This window comes from Lonchura striata, chromosome 20 (genome assembly GCF_046129695.1).
Source record: "Lonchura striata isolate bLonStr1 chromosome 20, bLonStr1.mat, whole genome shotgun sequence".
Classification (NCBI taxonomy): domain Eukaryota; kingdom Metazoa; phylum Chordata; class Aves; order Passeriformes; family Estrildidae; genus Lonchura; species Lonchura striata.
This window is the reverse complement of record NC_134622.1, coordinates 4,663,148-4,677,918: the sequence shown is the minus strand read 5'-3', so window position 1 is coordinate 4,677,918 and position 14,771 is coordinate 4,663,148. Positions and strand designations below refer to the sequence as shown.

The 14,771-nt window shown below is 48.3% G+C and overlaps 1 protein-coding gene across 6 annotated transcripts in view; it reads right to left on the bottom strand.

The window, feature by feature from the left end:
• Nucleotides 1-10,064, bottom strand: part of CAMKK1 (calcium/calmodulin dependent protein kinase kinase 1) — a 94,725-nt gene extending 84,661 nt beyond the window's left edge. For 2 of the 6 annotated variants that reach the window (XM_077787489.1, XM_031506468.2), the window contains exon 1: nt 10,000-10,064. The gene's annotated coding sequence lies outside the window, so the exon portion shown is untranslated. The other 4 variants (XM_077787486.1, XM_031506467.2, XM_077787485.1 and 1 more) reach the window with 4 other exon arrangements.
• Between the last annotated feature and the right edge of the window lie 4,707 nt (nt 10,065-14,771).

The window sequence follows — 14,771 nt, the reverse complement described above, 5'->3', positions numbered from 1 at the left end:
ATGCCTGTTCAGAGAAACAGGTCAGAACCCACGGAGGGGATGTCCCATCCCAGGCAGCCATTTGGGAAGAAGGCAGCAGCCTTCCCCCACTAACCCAAAGCTGTCCCCCATGAACCCAAGGAACGAGGTGGTGGCTGGTCCCATCTCCCTCCCACCGTGTGATCCAGGTGATCTGTGCCAAAGCTGCTCACAGCAGCCCCACAGCATTATGTGAACTATGGATTCCCATCCTCCAGTGAAGCCACTAACACCCACAAACCCAAAAATCCCTTCAGTGGTTTCTTCTTGGGATCAGCCAACATACCAGACAGCCCAGAGCCAGGAGAAGGATGCACGTACCTATTAGAGACCTGCAGCAGCACACAAATACACTACAGAAGGGACATCTACCTGAAATTTGCTCCTCTCACTCCCAAGCTTCCTTGTTTTCCTTAAGATTATGCCTGCAGCTAAATGAACACATTACAGTAGAAATTTTACTCTTAATTTGTCCCTTGGGTGTTTGCTGACCCTACTAAGAACTATATTTAAATGTGCAATTTCCTGGCTAGACTCATTTGCAGTCCCTCCCCCCCGGCTGCCTGTGCAAGTCTGGCCCAGAAACCAATTAGCTACTACCACACTTTAAATCAAATGAATTACACTCCAACAAGAAAAATACAATTAAATTTTTAATTACATCATTATTACATGTCTAAATACTTACAATTCCCATGCTTTCTGGGAGGTGGTCTCAAAAGACTAGAAAATAACATGTTTCCAAAGCAGAAAAAATTGTAGCCAAAAGAAATAATTTGACAGGAGACTCTGTCCAGCCCAATCAGCAGAAATGTTTGGTTTGACACACTGCAGAGCTGATGTAGGACCTGCGTGGCACCATGGAAGGAGCAGCTGCTCCCCAGCACCTGTGGAGGTATGGGGAACCCAAAGGCTTCCAGCTTCTCACATGAAGGAGCAGCTGCATTCCATCCGGTATTAATGTCAGGAATCTGCTTTCATCAGCATCAGCACCACCCTCCCCAGTGCCTAGGAGGTGTTCCCATTGCAGCTTCCAAAGTAAAGGAGCTGCTTCACTACCTTCAGCTGGTCCCAGTGACATCCAGCAGTGTTCCAGCAGTCCCAGGGGCACATCACAGGGGTGTTGTATTCCTTTCCCTGTCACAGCCTTTAAGGCTCCAGGTTTTGCAGGTCAGTTCCCAACTCTGTGATGATGTGACTGTGATTTAACAGTGACCTCAGAGCACCTTCAGAGTCCCTTCTGGACAGGCTTTCCCAGCCTCTCCAGCTCAGCAGCCTGTGCTCCAGCTCTTGGCTTCCTGCCTGCCTCCAGGAGCTGCTCAGCAGATCCCCCCAAATTCTTTGGCTCTGGTGACTCCCCACAGGACTGTCCAGCCAGGGCATGGGGCTGTGCAGGGCAGCAGGCACTGCTAGGCTGGAAGACATGAGGAGAGCTGATGGTGTTTGGCTCACTCTTCCCAACTACCAGCACTGCTGAGTCTGGGAGCTGCCAGGGCCACAGAGAGGTTCAGAGGAGGTCAAGGACTTCAGAATAGCCAAGTTGCTGCTGGAAATGGTGTTTCTCAATGACAGCAAATAAGGAGTGGCTGGGATGACTTTGCTTCAAGTGTCGGGTCCAAACAAGCTTCAGCTCAGTCCATCCCAAACAGTGCAGCCACCTGTACCTGCTCCAGGAAAGCTCAGGGGCTTCACCCAGGCCCCTCAGCTGCCACCAGCCCAGGTTACTGCAGAACTGAACAACTCCAGAGTGGGACAGCTCAGCCTCCTGGGCAGTGCAGCAGGAAGGGGCTCAGTGTGAGGCACAGGCTTCTTGCCAAGACAGCAGAACAACTGCAGAGGCACTGAGTGACCCACAGAAGACGGCAGCGGAAGGGACAGCTCCAGACACCTGCATGGTGGGACAGGGATTGCTACAGGAGGGAGCACTGCCAAAATAAATGTATTGAAACACAATGATGCTCTCCCTTTTGAATGGAACAGACAGACCATGACATAGACAGGGCTGTCAGACACTTCTGCAGAAAGCCATCAGCTAGGAAAACCAAATTCCCCAGGAGATGAGCAACTCTGAGCCATCTTCCCCTTCTTTTGTAGGCAGCTACACTGACAACTTGCAAAAATACTCTGCAGAGCTCCCTAACCAGTTTGATGGTGAAATGTCAGCACATTTCTAGGTTAATAAAAGCTGGGGCATGGGAGGAGAGAGGAAAGGAAGGAGATTGATTGTCTTAGACAAAGAGAGTGGAATGGATTTCACAGCAAGAGATGATTTCAGGGCAAGGAAAAATTTATTCATACCTAAAGAGCATGGAATATTAAAGACTCTGGGTTTCATTTCCTCCACAGGGCCTTAGTGGAATGAGACTCTCAGCACTTTGCAGTAACCACAAACCAACCTCATGAATCCAGGTGGTTTTATCCAGCTCACAGCAAAACCCCCAAGAATACCTTGGCACTGCAGCCATGGCATCAGCAGGAGGCTGGTGCACCTGGGCATGGAGCAGGCAAAGGAGAGCAGGGAGAGCCAGGGACCTCCCTGGGGATGAGGAGAGGGGAGGGGGCTTCCCCTGGGTTCTGGGCAGGCACTGAACCAAAGGCAGCCCAGTAACATGCTGCTTTTGGAGTCAAACAGAAGACGTCTCTTTAGGTAACAGAATGCTCTGTGCATCCCCAGACCATCTGCCATTTTTTGACTCAGATCTGGAAGCTTATTTTCCATTACTGTGGCACTTCAGACAGTGTTATCACCTGGGCCTGATGCTGCACAGAGAAAATGGTGGTCCCTGCTGTGAAGTTTATGCTCTTAACACAATAAACAATGAGGCAAGCAGGCAGATGTTTGGATGAGCACAAGGAAAGCTGTATTGGTTTTGCTCTTTCTGGTGGCTGAGAATCAGTTCCCACAGGTGGGACAATCTCATATTGTCCTCTTGCATCTCTCATAATCATTCTGCATGGAAGACAGATCTAGTGGCATTCAGGTGGAGTACAGACACTTTACAGCTCCTTGGTAACAGCAAATTATGAAAATTAAGCAAAAATACCAGTTCCATTCTGCATTCAGACTTAAATCAATCTTGTCTAGCATTAAGGAATGGACTCCCAGCTATGGCTATGAATAAAGCATGCCTTCTCACTATTTCTCAAGGCAAATTACAAGCACTGCTCAAATCAAACTGCATGAGAAAGGACACAGCACCCTGGAAGAGATGTCTGATCTCTCTAACCTGGAACTCCATGTTAATAACACAGCTGAGAACACTGAAATTCATGCCCACTACTACCACAGGACAAGATGAGCCAGAGGACCTTGTTCTCACTGTTATAACAAATCACACCCTGCTCATGCAGTAACCCCAGGCTCATCCCCCAGCCCTGAGGGGACACTTTTCTGTTCCCCCTGCACTCAGCAAGGACTGGCCTAACAACCTGCACTTGGACATCTTTCACTTTCCCAGCCCCATCTTTCAGCCTGGAGATGAGGTGCTGACACAGAAGGGCTGAAAGACTCATCTCAGGTCTGTTTTACACTGCTAGCCTCAGACATCATTAACCTTCGTCAGTCAAGCTGCCTGACAGCCACAGAAAGGTCAGTCCAGATTTCAGCATCAAGGCACCTCATCAGTGAGAGGTCAGCAGATGACTTTCCTGTCCTCATATTGCCACTTGAACACCATTAGCAAGCAGACCCAAACCCTTGGTTCCAGCACAAATAGTATCCCAGACCAGTGCTGCCCAGACAGCATTTCCAAAAACAGGTATTAGGAAGTGTCAAAATTAAGACTTGACTAATTTAAGTGGTTGGCTTCCACATGTGCACTGCAATAATTTGTCATAGGAACACTGCAGCAGGTCCTCCTGCCTTTCAAGTACTTCCATTTCTTTGGCATAGGGTTAACCAACTTCTATATATCACCAGTATCCAAGCCCAGTGCTCTCTCCTTCCCTCCCAGTTTTCCACACTGACCTGTAAGCATCGGCAAAGACAGGGGAGGAAGCTCTGAAGCAATAGAACACACTTCTCCAAGGCAGCACTCAACTCACTGAGAGGCAAATTCATCCTTTTTCTTTCATGCCACCATCAAGCACTGCTCACACACTGCAGGAATGAAGCCTCCTTCCCCAGTGGAGCTGTGGTTCATGCTCAGATCACATCCCCACCAGGCTCCTAATGAGGAGGCAGCTCATACATCTTTCAGCTCCTTGTCCACAAACAGGACTCCATGGGCTGGGCTGGAATGAGGGGGAGGGAGGGTCTGATAGGAGATACCCAGCATGAAGCAACAGCTACAGACCCTCTTCTAGGCAGGGGTCCCTTTGAGCATCCCAAATTCTCTCTGAGACACCACATTAGAGCAGCAGAGCAGACTAAGGCCACCAGCAGCATCCAGCACATGAGGAGGTCCAGGGGCAGGAGAAAAACTCTGGCAGTACCTGTGTGCTGCCAGTACCATGGTGAGTAAGAACAAAAGCAGGAGGTAGTTGAGAGTAACTTTGACAGAGCTGGACTCAACAACAGGACAGCAGGGGAGCTGTGATAATTAGAGCCAGCCTCAGGTAGGTACACACATGCACACACTACTCTGCAAAGCTGCGCTGGCTCTTTTTTTTTGCTACTGTTGCCCAATTCTTTCAGCTTTATCTACTGCAGAGGCAACAGCCTCCAGCCATGGGTTTCAGAGGGCTGTGCCCATGTTTTTTGTCTACAAATAGCAAATCCACCCTCAGCAACTCTTTTTGGGTGTTTAGGACCCACTCACTTCTGTTCTGTAGAATGGAAATCTGAACTACTGCTGGGAGTGGGAGAAGGAAGAAGAGACAGTCACTCACGACAAAGTCTCATGATAGCAAAACAGTCTTTGAGTTAATAAATACACTCTACAAAAGCAAAGCAAAACCAAGACAAACTATGGAGTGGGTGGTCCCAGCTCTGCTGCACTCACAAGACTGCTCACTCACAGAATTGTGACCAATCTCTGCAGCAGAGGCACAGCTGAGGAACAGCAGGAGGAGAACAGCAACACCTGACTGAACTGTCACACACAGGCACCACAGCCCAGGTCAGCAGGGTAGGATGATCTCACATCCCTTGGGACCACTGATTCACACTCTCACCTCAATCCCAATCAGTCACAAATACAACACTAACACATCCTCAGAAAGTGTTATTTAGCCTGGGTTTCCCCAGCACTCAATGCTCTGTCCTCACAAGGTCACAAAATCACAGTGCCACTTGGCTAAGAAAAACAATCAGCACACCCCAAAAATATTCATGGGATGTTGCACAGGAACTGCAGGCTTCAGGGATCTGCTCTCTTCCACCTTGGCACAGAGACCTGGGCTTAATACAGGCCCCTCTGCTCTGCAGCAAGGACTCCCACCAACATCCCAGCTCTAAAAAGGACAGTCCTCACTCATACTGCTGTGAGTGAATGGCAACCACTGGAGACAGGGAATTGCAGAAGGCAGCAAAAGAAGTGAGGCCATGAATTTGGCTCCACTGCACTCAGGGAAGCAGTTGCCACTCAGCACCAGGACCAGCAGAAAGGAAAGCTGGATTTGCATGGCTTTTCTGCCTGTCCAAGCCAAACACAGAGACTGCAGCCTGGGAACAGGAGAAAGGAGAAGCATGTCTGCATCTCAGAAAGACACATATTAAAGTGCTGCTCCAGCCTTGCTGTTTACACTCACACCAGAATAATTAGAGCAGTCACTGTTAAATAGCTAACAACTTCACCATCAATTCTCTGAACAATACTGAAGAATTCATCATGACATTTCACAGCCACCACTCTGCAGAAACACTGAAATCACCCCAGACACAAGCAGCCTAAATTAATCCCACACAGACTCTAGCAAAAACAACTACAACTATTTCAGCTGTACTCACCCAAAATTAATGCCTTCCCAGGGCAGCAATCCAAAAGAAATAAGTCCTCAACAAACCACACCTTATGCACAAAGCATGACTCAGCTCATGCAGTGGGTGCCATCAAGAAATAAAATACAAGGGTTCATACTCAGCCAGGTTCACTCCCCAAACCAGCAGCTTTGTGGGATATGAAGCTCCCAGCTGCTGTGGGACAGCCCTCCCTTTCAGCTGCCAGCTTCAGCCCACAGAGAAGCTGTGTCATCAAAAGTGTTTGGGCTTTCAGAACTTCCCCATCCAGGGATACCAGCACCTGAAAACAACAAACACAATCTCTCCTGTGTCAGGTACTTGACAGATATGATAGTTGTGCTTCCCCCTCTGTTTATATCCATATCACTTGTGCCAAAAATATAAAATAAAGTGAATATCTAATCTATAAAATAGGTATGAATATATAAAATATGTAATAAAACTGAAGAGTGCAATGAAGCATGAAAATCTTTCTAAAAACTTAAACCAGTAGAAGGGACCAACAAATCCAGGCTGCAAATTCCTAAGCAAGTTAGAACTGCAAGTTCTGCATATCTTGACTGCATCTCAGCATCAATGACACAGTCTATAAAATCTTTCTCTGTGATTAAGGACTCAGTCTGTAAAGTCACCAACTGTGGCCAAATACACAAGCCTGAGAACCACCCCTGTTTCTGAAGGGCTGGAACACATGTACTCACACCTCACCCACCACCACAAATCAACAGCCACCCTCCCACTCATGGATAAAAATCACTGTGGCTCCTTCCCACCACACCATCTTTCAGATTAGTATCCTTCTCCAGTTTATCAGTTCTTAGGATCTGCTCTCTTTAGAAGGTTTCAGACACTTTTCTCCAACCATGCTAAGCTTAATCAGTGTCTTAATTAAAATGACATGCGTGACTACATGGCAGTTTTTGGTATCATTCATTTACCAGCTGTACCTGATACTTTATCCATGACAAATATCCCTAACCAATCTTCAGACCTGCCTCGATGACTGCATTATGTCAACAATTGCTTTGCACACTTCAACCATTCCCACAGCCAGCCACACACATTCCTTTTTCAACCACTTATTTTTGGTGGCTGGGTCACCTTCCTCCATGCTGGATGTTTGCTTCTTAAAGCAAGTGACATCACATGCCCCCCACCCCCCAAAAAAATGGAAAACAAATATTGAAAATCAGAGGAGCAACAATGAAGACAAAGACAGAAGAGGAAGAATTTTCACAAGGGTTACTGAATACCTGGTTGACCTCAGAGGGTTCTGCTTTGCTGCAGTTTGAGACACAAGCCAAGCATATTTTATCTCATACCTACTCTGTACTTGGCTTTTAGGCTGACAGCTCAGGCCTTGCTTTCATCCCAAAGATGAAGGGGTAACTTGCTTCCTTGCTCTTTCTCAGCAAAGGGATGGCTCAGCTTCCTGAGCCTCCCTCTCCACCTGCCAAGCTGCAGCAGAAAGTAGCAGAAAGCACCTACCAGAGGCTGTGCAGGAGAAGTCTCCCCCCACCCCAAGTGAGAGGTAAAAGCCCACCCAAAAATCATATTTCTCCATCCTCCTTCCTATTCAGGAGAGCTGCTGCTATGGCCTGATGTTGCCCAAAGCTGGGCTCTGCTGCTGACTCCACACAAACCACTGCACCTACTTGTGTTGCTTCACTCAGCATCCCCACAGGGCCCTGGGACCGAGGGAGATCTCTCACACAGGCAGAACCTGCCTCCCCCTACCCAGCATTTGTCAGGGCTTTGAGCAGCTGAGCAGACCCATCAACAGTGCACCTGCCCATCATCCACCTGTGCAATAGGGCACCAAAGGCTATCCTCTCTCCAGGCATCTTCCCAAGGCAGACTAACTGCATAAGTTGATTTCTCATCCTACCAAACTGCCTTCCACAGCTCCAGCACTGACAAAATCCTCACACCGAGCTCTTCACCAACACACATCCCTTCTCCACTAGCTTGGTGTGCCAGGATTTATCCTCTCTGCCCCTCGGCCAGGCAGATACCTCCTTTGGAGACCAAAGCCAACATGCAAGAAGCCATCCAGCAACCTAAGCCTTTTCTTGAAGCCTCTTAGAAAAGAAGTTTCTCTTTCCCCTGTCCTTAGGTAACAATGACCCTATAAAGGCTCTAAGGTCAGCACTGACATTGAAGAGAAGATTTGGCTTTCAGACACAACTGTTCTTTCCACAGTTCATCAGAAAGTGGCACAAACAGGGTTAAAACTGCCTTCAGTAACATCAGGGAACAAATAGCAAAAAGAGATGCTCCACTCTGCAAGCAGAGCCTTGGCTAAAGCACAGTGACACAGCACAGTGTCACCTCCTCACACCCAGCCAAGGTCTGAAACACAGAAGGTTTGTCGTGACCACGGCCTAAGTAGTGCTTCTTACTCCAGCAAGGAGAACTCTGTGACATCCTTCCAGACATCCCCTCTGCTGCAGGCTGAGCACATTCCTACTGCAGCCACCCCATAAAGAGCCCAACAGGGGAAGGGAAATCCTACAACCTTCCCAGCCAAAGAAAAGCTTAGCCTTGAAAGTCTAGCTAGTGCAAGGACAATTAATTGTATCAAGCAAAGACATTTAGGGTTTAATGAACACATTAATTAGAGAGCACAGAGCAGCAGCACAGGCTTTGAAAGCCATGGCAGAAGTACAGCATCTTCTGGCTGTATGGAGTGAAGGGGAAGCTCACTGCTCTGAGGCAATGTCAGGACAGAGCTGCCCCCTTGCAGCTCTGCCCACCTCCTCTGAGCCAGGAGCTGTCCTGGAGCACTCACACATACCCTACTCCAACCCATAAGAGCCATGCCAAACTCTTGGAGAAATAGCTGGGGACAGCTCCAGACAGAAGGAACTTCACACCAGCCAACACAGCTTCCCTTAAGGAAAGAAATCTGTTGGGACCCAGTGGCCTGGCATCCATTGTGACTTAAAGCCCAGCCTTCAGACCGTATCAACCCATGACATGCCTGAACTCCTTGCTGGAATGATAAGAGCCTGGTGCTTAACTCTGGTTGCTAAGATCTGACCTTCTCCAAGCAAAAGCCGAGGGAACAAACCCAGGAAAGCAAATTTATTGCTCTGCCTGGAGTTTGATCCCATTCACACCAGGCACCCCAGCCCAAGCACAGGGCTAACAGCAAACCATGCACAGGACAGGCTGGAGCACAGCCCCAGCACACTGGCTTTGGTTTTTCTCTTCAAGCAACTGAGATAGCGGCTCTCTGCTCCCCTTATCCAGTTTCAAAAGCAACACTTCAAAGCCATCCCATGTCAAACTCCAGAACAAACTGAAGCTGCCAGAGATGCCTCACAGGGAGGAAGTTAACACATGATGGGAAGATTAATGTGGAATTGCAGACTACTGTAAACAGAAAAGCAACAGCTTCCTATAAACAAAACCTTTTCCATTAAGTTACAACTACAACAGAGCAGTAATTTTACCTCCGTCAGAACAGCTGAAGAAAGTGGTATCATCGCAGGATCAGCAGTTTTCCTCGTTCACAGCACACGGGCCGTAGGGAGCTGCAGGTTATTGTGCCTCAGAGCCAAGGTAAGCACAGAGGGAGATAAGCTCCTCTCATGCCAGCCTGGCTGCCAGGTGCGTGCTCCGAGACCCGGCCAGGGCAGGACAGCTCAGGCCACGGCACCGACCCACGACAAAACCCAAACTTTGAGGAGCTCAGGCTGATCCCAGGGGCAGCAAGGAGGGTTAGGAAGCCGTGACAAACCTGCACGGAGCTCACCGCACTTCTTACCTTCTTCTCTGCCCCCTCGAGGAAAGGGCGAGAGACGGCTGGCACGGCTCAAACTGCTCTAAACCCCGGCTTTCAGAGGCATTTTATTTTTCAGCCCGGTAAAATCATCACCTCCGGAGCTGCAGCTGCCGGGCGCATCCCCGGCCGCGCCGCGCCGCGCCGGCGACTCCCGCAGTTCGGGGGATGCGGCGGCCGCCTGGATCCCACCCGCGTCCCCTCCACCGACCCGCGGACCACTCGCCGCCGGCTGCCGGGGGGTTCGCGGCGCGGGGGTCTCCCGTTCGCGGGGGGCTCCGGTGCCGCTCACCTGCTGCCGCCGGGTCCCGCCCGCCCCGCGCGCCGCCGCCGTTCGCGCCGCCCGCCCCGCCCCGCATTGGCCGCGCGGGGCCGGCGCGCGCCGCACCCCGCCCCGCCCCGCCCGCGCCCGCGCCGCCCATTGGCCGGAGGCGGCCGCGCCTCCCGCGGCGCGCGCGCGCGTGGCCGTGAGGGAGATGAGGGGACGAGGCGAGGGGGGGGGCACGCGGCGAGGGGGCGCTGGGGTTCGGGGCAAAAAAAGCCCCCAAAAAGCCCAACCAAACAAACAAAAACAAAACAAAAACCCCAAAAACAAAACCAAAAAAAAACCCACTTTTCTTTTTTTTTTCCAGAAGTGCATCTGGGGTGCGGGCTTTTGGGTGAAAACATGGGGATTTTTTCCTAATCACACAATCACTCAAGTTGGGGGGGGGGGCACGCGCCGAGGGGGCGCTGGGGTTCGGGGCAAAAAAAGCCCCCAAAAATCCCAACCAAACAAACAAAAACAAAACAAAAACCCCAAAAACAAAACAAAAAAAAACACCCCACTTTTCTTTTTTTTTTCCAGAAGTGCATCTGGGGTGCGGGCTTTTGGGTGAAAACACGGGGATTTTTTCCTAATCACACAATCACTCAAGTTGGTGGGGGGGGCACGCGGCGAGGGGGCGCTGGGGTTCGGGGCAAAAAAAGCCCCCAAAATACCCAACCAAACAAACAAAAACAAAACAAAAACCCAAAACCAAAACAAACAAAAAAACCCCCCCACTTTTCTTTTTTTTTCCAGAAGTGCATCTGGGGTGCGAGCTTTTGGGTGAAAACACGGGGCTTTTTTCCTAATCACACAATCACTCAAGTTGGGAAAGACCTCTGAGATCGTCCAGTCCAGCCTGTGACAGAACAGAACATTCAGAGCCGCCTTCAGGGAAAATGACTCCGCCATCTCCCTGGGCAGCTCGCTCCGATGCCTAATCACCCTTTCTGAAGAAATTCTCCCTAAATACTCGTAACACGTATGGTCGGGGCAGGTGGCACTGCCATGGTGGGAGCCGAGGGACTCAGCGTGAGGAGCCAGGATCCCGGCTCACGGTGTCCCCTCATCCAGCCCCTGTCTCTAGAGGAGTAGCGCCCACCCTGACCAGGCACACTTGCTCAAGTCTTGCAGCAATGAAGAGAAATGCTGCGCACCAACTAATCCCACTGCTGTTCTTCCTACAAGCAGATACCCTCTTTGGTTTGACTCATATTTTGGCTTTATTTTCCCCTCCCATTCTCTTTTAACTTCTTGGCTTGTAGTGGACTCTACCCCTGAGTTGAGGGGTTCCCACCGCACCCAGCAGTGAAGTGTTTGCAGTGGGATTCTTGAAGATGTCGATTTTGTGACAAGTGACTCGTGGCAGGACTCACTGGGCTCTGCTGTGACTCCGCTCACAGTCAGGGTCCCCGCCAGGAATCTTGGATTTAGCCAGAGAGCTAAATGGATTAAATCCACATCCTGACTCAACCCACTGCAGACTGCTGCTCCGTCCTGCTGTGACAACAAGCAGATAGAAATGCCTGTGCCTGCTTCCAATGAGTCTCAAATAATCCTCTGCTTTGGAAACAAATTAATTCTTTACCATGGGTTTCATAACTCAAAATAACATATAATAATGCACCTTGTGGTTTACTACCAACTTTTTAATCTCAAAAAAGCTTCCCCTGTTGCCGCTGTATTGAGAGAAGTACCAAAATGTAATTAAGAGGCACTATTCATTAAAACAGCAAAGTCATCTTATAAGCCTGGCAAAGAACATATTTTTTTTTTAATTTGCTCATTCTGTGGGTATGTTTATTATAGTCAGCCATAGCCTGCTGCTATTTGCTATGTGCCTCCAAGTCTTACTTTTCCTGCAGAAATGTGCTTTGTCACCCTGGCTGGTCACAGGTAGCTGAGCAACTCTCTACAGATGAACAGGTCTATTCAGGGCTAATACCCTTTCACTTCCATCTGAAATATTTGTGCATTCTCTTTGCCAATTTTCAGTCAAAACCACTTGGAATTGAAATGTTATGTGGTTCAAATCTTGACTACTAAAGAGTTGCTGCATTCAGTGATCGATCCCTGTTAGAAAGCTACAAAGGGCTGTTTTCAGCTCATCACAGAGAAAACCCAGCAGCGATCTTCCATGAACAGCAAGTGCAGGGGCAGTGAAGGGCTCTTGGGGCAGGTGAACATCAGCATGATAACCAGTGACAGGATGGCAGATGCATTTTAGGATAGCCAAAACCATGCAGATGTGGCACTTAGGGACATGGTTTAGTGTCAGTGTTGGGTTTGTTGTTGGACTTGATCTCAGAGGTGTTTTCCAACCAAAATGATTCTGTGATTGTAACAGCACAGCAGAGAGCCCCTTCTCCTTGAATGTGCCCTTCCAAAGTGGCTGTTGTCTTCCAGCAGCTCTGGATATTAGCTAATGACACTGATTAGACATCATCTCAAGGCAACCAGCAGCCTGAGCTCCTGGGCTGTGTGTTTGCCTTGGTGGACTCTCAGGAAAAGTAAGACAAGCCCACGAGCAAAAGCAAAGCCTCCTCCCAGGCCTGAGTGAAAGCCCCAGCAACCTCCTTGGCTGGCTGGGAGTATGTGCCCACAACCAGGAATGTGCCTGTGCCTGTGGAGGGACTGTGCTGCTGTGGCTCCAGGGCATGAGAGATGCTCTGAAAGACCATAACGTGTAAGCCAAAACACTGACCTGTTTCACAGAGGCTTTCGATTCTATCAAGCAAGGCCTTGCTCATGCAGGGCCAACTCAGCTTCTCCAGAGCAATGAGCAAACCTTTCAGCCTCCTTCTCCTCCTGCCTTAATTCCTGCTGAGGAGGTTTTGCAAGGGTTTCAGAAGTCATTTGGACTGATTCATTTGGCTTTGAGATGTTTACGAGATGCTGGCTGTTTAGAAAATGCTGATATTTGTTCCCTAAGGATCTGCCTTCTTTAGCACCAGGCAGTTTAAATCAGCAGTGATGTCAGAAGCACACGTTAGCACCAGTATCAAGGTTTGAAACTATCAACTCTGGCAAAGACTGTGAGCACTTGATTTAATGAAATAACCTGGTTGGCTCAGCTCAGTCAGAACGTGCTGTTTCTTCCAGAAAAAAAAAAAAAACCAAAAAAAAACCCAAAAGAAATCACGTACCTCAGCTTCCCTTTTCATCATACACAGGTGATTACACTGCAGAGCAGTTGTAGCCAGTGGAAAGAGGGTCACAGAAAATGTCTCTATGATGCTTAGACCACAATGCCTATAACAATGCTAACATAAGACTTTGATATTTCTGTTCAATAGTGATTGAGAATGGCTGGTTGTTAACTGATTTTGCTTGGGTTTTTTTGGGCACAAGGACTGGGAATGTGTTTATTTAATCTGCCCTTGAGTTACAGTCATGAGGGGAAGAGCTTACATTTCCCTAGACATCTCACTAGTACATTTAGGTAAAAAAATATTTAAAGCCATCATTTTTTTAGGAAATCTCTTAGTGGTGCCCATAAAGCTGAGCAGGATCTGTGCTTGGTACTTGTGGGCAGAGCCCTGTTAACTGGAGCAATCCTGATTCACCCCTGCTTAGAAGCCCATCAGGTGACCAGGTTGTTGCTCTATTCAGAACCCATTTGGACAGTTTTGAATTTTATACTTTCAAAATAAGGCAATAAAACAATTAGAAACAAATAACAGAAGGAAGAGCTTCACCAAAGACAACCAAAGATTATAGTGTGGCATAATTAATACAGGGCTGGCAGCAGGGAAGATGGGCTGTAACAACTGCACTGTCCCTGGGAGAGTGGCTGCAGGCTGAGCTGCAGATGTCAAGTACTCAAATGGCCAAAGAAGATCCTTTTGCCACCCAGCACAGGCTGGCCTGAGAATGCCCAGCTGTGGGACAGAAGGAAATAAAAGCATCCTTCAGAGCTGGGAGGATATGCATGTTCCTGCCAGTCCTTCACTGAGTCAGCCAGAGGACTTATCCAACTGAAAACATGCTCCCACAACAAAAGAGAAAGGAAAATAGTGTAACCAGAAAGACAGGTGCTTTTTTAGGGAAAAATCCAAGGGTGTCCTAAGAGGAGAACTGGGTTAAAAATAACAGGGAGTCTGCTCTGCCAGAGAAAGAATGAGTGGGTTTAAAGATAGTAGAGGCTGCACAGGAAAGGAGTTATCAACTTCTTGAGTGTTACTCATTTTAATTTGCCTTGTCTGGAAGCACCAGGTGGAAATCAGGGCCTCATTGTGCTGGGAATTGAGCACAAACATAATGATTAAATGTTGCCAGCTCTGCAGAGATTGAAATGTAATTCTTCATCTCTGCAGAATCACTAACCATCATAATTATTACCAAATAACTTTTTCTCTAATTGCTCTTCTGGAATATCTGTGCTACTTGATTTTTTTCAAAATAACCTTGCCTGAGGGAGTGAAAAGATATATCTGTACAAGGTCCAACCTAGTAGCCTTTACAGATAACAAAGATGGTCAGAAGCAGAAAATTCTCACTACATTTAAATCCCTGATCAAAAATTATTTGCTTGTACCTTGGTTTCTGTTTCTATAAAATGTGAATAGTTACACTACACGCATTGCTTGCTTTTGTTGTCTAACACCCATGATCAAGGTTAGAGTCCTCTGTCAGATGTTTGGAGCACTGACATCATCACATACAAGGGCTTGTTACTGCCAATTGTAAAGAATAGGAATTCTTTCTTGTGTGTTTTCTGGGACAGTTCTTGAATTGCTGAAAGTTGCTTTTCTATT